Source organism: Tympanuchus pallidicinctus, unplaced genomic scaffold (assembly GCF_026119805.1).
Source record: "Tympanuchus pallidicinctus isolate F22 unplaced genomic scaffold, pur_lepc_1.0 scaffold31, whole genome shotgun sequence".
NCBI classification, from domain to species: Eukaryota; Metazoa; Chordata; class Aves; order Galliformes; family Phasianidae; genus Tympanuchus; species Tympanuchus pallidicinctus.
Genome location: NW_026294749.1, coordinates 11,874,517 through 11,880,121, shown reverse-complemented (window position 1 = coordinate 11,880,121; position 5,605 = coordinate 11,874,517). Strand labels below are relative to the sequence as shown.

General features: G+C 42.6%; 1 long non-coding RNA gene across 1 annotated transcript in view; it reads right to left on the bottom strand.

The window, feature by feature from the left end:
- Positions 1-762: 762 nt before the first annotated feature.
- The window catches only part of LOC128087948 (uncharacterized), a 91,131-nt gene continuing 86,288 nt past the window's right edge, over positions 763-5,605 (bottom strand). Inside the window, exon 3 of the long non-coding RNA XR_008210086.1 lies at positions 763-3,285. This is a non-coding gene — a long non-coding RNA (uncharacterized LOC128087948). The remainder of the gene's footprint in view (positions 3,286-5,605) is intronic.

Genomic DNA, 5,605 nt, shown 5'->3' with positions numbered 1-5,605 from the left:
CACTCCTCAAAGATGCTGAACCCCAGTTCTGCTCAAGTAATTGAAAGTAGTTTTTCACAACCCAGGGATTATATGCCTAATCTGTTGTGCCTGGATAGAAATGGCTGTCTGTGTGTCATATCCTTTTATTCCTAATCAGATGAACCATTTTCTCATATTAGATGTATGTGTAAGTGAGTAACCTATAGCTTTCCCTTTCTTTTTACAGGAAGGGAGATGGATGCAAAAAGCGCACAGAATAAGACCTGGTAAAAGCTGGAGGCTGAGCCCTCAGCCACAGCAGTCTTATCTGTGGGTACGTTCCTGTGCCTGGATTAATTTGACAAGGGATGCTTCTCTTTGCAGTCCCACCACAGAGCCTCAATGGCCTAAAATCTTTGCATGAAAGCTCCTCAGATCCTTTCCTCAGGACCAATGATTGCTTGCCCCCTAACCTTTAGTAATACATCTCAACACAACAACCACTGCAGCTCAGTTTCATGTGATTTAGGGATTCCCTGGCCAGCACCCCTTCTCCCATCAGCACTGTAATTTCTTCAATAACTAGGCCCAACCACAGCACTATACAGGGACAGCTATCTGTGTCCCCCAGTCCTCACGAGGTCAGAACACCCATTCACGTGTATCTCCCTTTCCAGGTCTGGGGGGAAAAAAAACACCTGATCTTGCATCATTTCAATAGTAAAGAATGCAATCCCAAAAGACCATAACATGAAGACAAACAAAACTCACCAACCAAACAATTATTTTTTACAATCTCGTGATTTTTAATAAAAGCTCGTAATTCAGAAGGTCCATCTCAGATGCATGATTTAGTAGTGAAGGTTTCAGACTGAGCTCAGCTTCACGGCATCTGAGTGCCTTCTGGCACAGTGTTAAGCAACCTAACTAACATCTGTCATTGTTTTTGTTGTTTTTTTTTTTTCTTTTCATGCTCTCTGTCCTTTTTCTGCTTCCTTCCAGGACAGATGTGTAAAAAGTGGAGTGTTTAATTCTGGTTACTTTTAAAGGATGGTGTTATATGAGTCCGTACAAGTAGGGAATGAAACTAAAAGAAAACAAATACAGCATTTTTATTTCAGAGGGAGAAAATGGAAAGGTACACCTTTACATCGACGCATTAAATATGTGCAAACTATCTTCACAAAATCCTAGGTGTGAAGGGCATTAATTATTAAGTGGATAGATTTGGAGGAAAATGGTGACTTCCTCCATGGAATTTGATTATCTCCAATTCTCTGTTCTCTTGGTGCATCTGAGAGGATGCCCTATCCTTTCGGAGCACTGTGCATCAGTATCACATCTGCTAATGTATCACAGTACCACCATCGTGTTAATACAACCTGCAAATGTCAGAGTGATTCCACAGCTGTAATTCTTGCAGTAATTCCCTCTGGTTTCAGAACTCCCCACTCAGCCCTTACTCAAGCAGAACTTCCCTCGAAGTCAGTAAGAATACAACAACTGATGGGTGTAAAAAAAGAAAAAGGCTTGAAAATTTCAGAATTTAGGAAGTCAGCTTATTTGACACTGACTTATTTTTATTCTCTTGCTATTTGGTGTTTTTTTTTTTTTTTCCATGATCTACGACTGCTTTGTAAAACTCCCGCCTGCTTTACAAATCATAAACATCAGAAATAGCTGTCGTTATCCACAGGCTGTTTCTGAGGTGATTTTGCTGTGGTCTGCACACACTCCTTAAGAGATTTTCCTCTTCATACTTGATCTGTTGTCTCCCTGTTGAAAATATCACTGACACCGCTGAGGCTAACAAGGTCAAGTGCTTTGAGATGGAAGCCTTTTGTACTGATGAACAGCTGAAGGGTGCGACATATGTTTTAAGGCCCTAGCAGCTGGCTCAGTGGGAGCCTCTTGGGTCTCCTTTAATGATAAATCCAGGCCCTGCTACTTCATCTCAGCATAGAAATAGCAGCATGTTAGCATTCATCCAAAGCCTTGTGTCTGTCATTAACTCAGCCCTTCTACTGTAGTTACATGGCAGAGCACAGCTGACATATCACCTGTCCTCCCACTTCGTAGAACAGGAGGGCAGGTTATGCATCAGTGCAGCATTTAAATGCCATTTGACTGAAAACTACTGATTACTCCACATGTTTTATGTCTCTCTTTTTTAATTTTTCTGAATGCCAGCTGATCACAGTTGTTTCTTCCTCTTTTTAATTTCTGTTCTCTGAGTGTATATATGTAAGTATGAATATGTATAAAGCTTGATAACAGAGTCTTAGAAATTTTGTGAAGCAACACATACAATAGATATAAAACATTTATGCAATTGTCTCCACAGGAACAAATCAGCTCACGGCTGCACAAGGCCTCAAAGGTCCCAACCTCCCATTAAGGCATGTGCTGAAGAACAAAAGGGAATAACAAATTCAGCAATAAATGCTTTGTTGAAAAGTTTTGAAGCCACTGGTCAGGAGGGAGGGAATTTTCCCACTTCTACTACTCCTCTAACAGTTTTCAGTCCTCAACTTTATCCTTTAACAGGTACTTTGGGATCCTTGAGAGTGAAAGGTGCTATATAAATGAGAGATGTATTAATAAAACCCCCAACTGCAGTTCAGCTGCAAATGGGAGCTTCTTCAGCTCAAGGCTGGAGTAATTCTGCTAGGCAACCACAGATGGTGTGACAGATGATCTCAGCAGCCCATCCTTCTATGTTTTTTTTTAGTTTAAATTAAAACAAAAAAAAAATTATAAAGCTGTCTTGGCATGCTACAGATTTCAAGGGCCTTAAGTTCATCTCCAGAGCTAGCTTTGGTCCCTTTACTGCTATTCCTTGTCAGAAAGTTTTATACCTGAATCCAGCTGGGGAAAGAATGTGTATGCTAGACATTTGCTTCCACCTTGCCAGAAATGGCATGGGAGGGAGAGAGGTGAATGGCTGGGATAAATGAATCTCTCTGGCTGGGAACTGGAGCAGACTTGGTATCAAAGAGTTCAAAACTTCAAGGCTTTTGGTTCTGTCCCATCTAGCTGAATATCCATCCAGCCCATAGACTTTCTTCAAGGTGCCAAATACAAGCACTGTGAATATTGATGCCTATATTTCAGTTAAACAGTTGGAAGATGAGGACAATTCCTGTAATGAAGGAAACAGCAGTACAAGAACATAGTGAAGGTCATTTTCTAATTAATACACCAAAAAGTTCTGGTTGTTAGAAATTTGAACCCCAGGCTACCATTGGTTGGTGCATTGTAGTAATACGGAGCAAAAAAATATCAGTTGCTCAAACCCCAGCCATTTTTCTTCAACATGATAACCTAAAATAGATGTAGAAAATAGCAAAAGTTAGAGTGTTTGTGATTATCTACTAAGTGAACCGGTTGTGATAACATACTGTTTGTAATAAAGAACACTTTCCTAAAATTACTGAACACTTCTTCATCAAAGTTGACATATTAATTTATCAAGACTGAAGTATTACCTCCAACTATATGTCATTTAGTCTCTTGCACATATTTAATTGCTAAGGAAATATTCCCCCTTCCTTAATGCGCATACATTCCATAGTTGAATCATCAAATTAAATGTTATTATTTGACTTCTTGTTAGCCACTTTGCATCATCCTTAACACTCTGTAAACATATCCTTTGCCCTCTATAAGCAGATAGGAGCAGCTTCGCATGCACAAAATATGGTCCTCATGGGGAACTTCAACGACGCCGTATCTGTTGGAAGGACAACACAACAGGGCACCAGAAATTGAAGATTCCTGTAATGCAGTGATAAGTTCCTATTTCAAATGGTACAGGAACCCCTGAGAAAAAGTGCTGTGCTGGACCTTGTCCACACCAGCAAAGAGAGGCCTGTGAGTAACATGAAACTCAAGAGTAGCTTTGGCTGCAGTGACCACAAAATTGTGTAGTTCGAGATCTTAGGGGTGCGAAAGAGGATGCACAGCAAGCTTGCTACTCTGGACTTCAGGAGAGCAGCCATAGAACTCTTCAGGGAACTGCTTGGCAAGGTGACATGGGATAAAGTCCTCAAGGGAAGAGGGGCCCAAGAAACCTGGTTAGTATTCAAGAACCATCTCCTCCAAGCCCAGTAGCAGTGCATTCTGAAAAAGAGGAAGGTGGACAAGAACGCCAGGAGGTACCTGTGGATGAACAAGGAGTTCCTGGACTTACTCAGGTGCAAAAAGGAAGTCTATAGGGAGTGGAAGCAAGAACAAATTACCTGGGTGGACTTCAAAGAAGTCATCCATGTAGTCAGGGATCAGGTTACAAAAACTAAAACCCAGACAAAATTAAGTCTTGCCAGGGACATATAGGGGAACAAGAAAAAATTATACAGGTGTATCAGTGATAAGAAAGGTTAGGGAAGATGTGAGCTGTCTCTGGAAGGAAATTGGAGACCTGGTCATGAGGGATATGGAGAAAGTTGAGGTGCTCAATGGCTTCTTTCATAGAATCATAGAATCCTTAGAGCTGGAAGAGACCTTTAAAGATCATCTCTGCCAATGCTCCTGCAGTGAACAGGGACATCCACAGCTAGATCAGATCGCTCAGAGCCTGGCTTTGAAAGACTTCAGGGAGAGGGCTTCCATCATATCTCTGGGCAACCTGTTCCAAGGCCTCACCACCCTCACTGTAAAAGATTTTATCCCCTTCCTTCCTGTAGCTCCCCTTTAGATACTGAAAAACTGCTCATTTCAGAGCTCTCTCTTCTCCAGGCTGAACAGCCTCAGATCTTTCAGCCTGCCCTTGTAGGAGAAAGGTTCCATCCCTTGGACCATTTTTGTGGCCCTCTTTTGGCTGCACTCCAACAGGTCTATGCCTCTCCTGTACTGAGGACTCCACACTGTACTAGACACAGGCTTTGCTAGCACAGAGTAGAGTGACAGGATCACCTCCCTCTACATGCTGACCACACATCTTTTGATGCAGTCCAGGATGCATATGGCTTTTTGGTCTGTGGGGGCACACTGCTGACTCAGGTCCAGCTATCCATCCATCAGTAAAACCCCCCGTCCTTTCCAGCAGGGCTGTGATCAGTGTTTTCATTCCCCAGTTTGTATCATAGTGGGTGTTGCCTCTGCCCAGGTGCAAGACTTTGCCCTTGGATTTGTTGAACTTCATGAAGTTCTCCTGGGCCCACTGCTCAAGCCTGCCTAGTTCCCTCTGGATGGCATCCCATCCCTCAGGCATATTGACCGCACCCTACAGCTTGGTGTTATCCACAAACTGAGTGCTGAGGGTGCACTCAACCCCACTGTCAATGTCATTAATGAAGATATCATAGAGTATTAGTTCCTTGGGGGACACTTCTCATCACTGATCTGCATCCAGGTATTGAGCCATTGACAAACACACTCTGCTTTTAGTCCTGCAGTCAGTTCTTTGCCTCAGTCTCCACCAGCAAGGGCTTTAGCTTCACTGCTTAAGGTGCAGAAAACAAAACTGTAATGTCCTGCACCTGGGTAAAGGCAATCCCAAGCACAAATACAGGCTGAGCAGAGAATGGCTACCCTGAAGAGAAGGACCTGGGGATGCTGGTTGATGAAACATTTGCCAATAACGTGCACTTGCAACCCAGAAGGTTGCATCAAGAGAAGTATAATAAGCAGGTCGAGGGAAGTT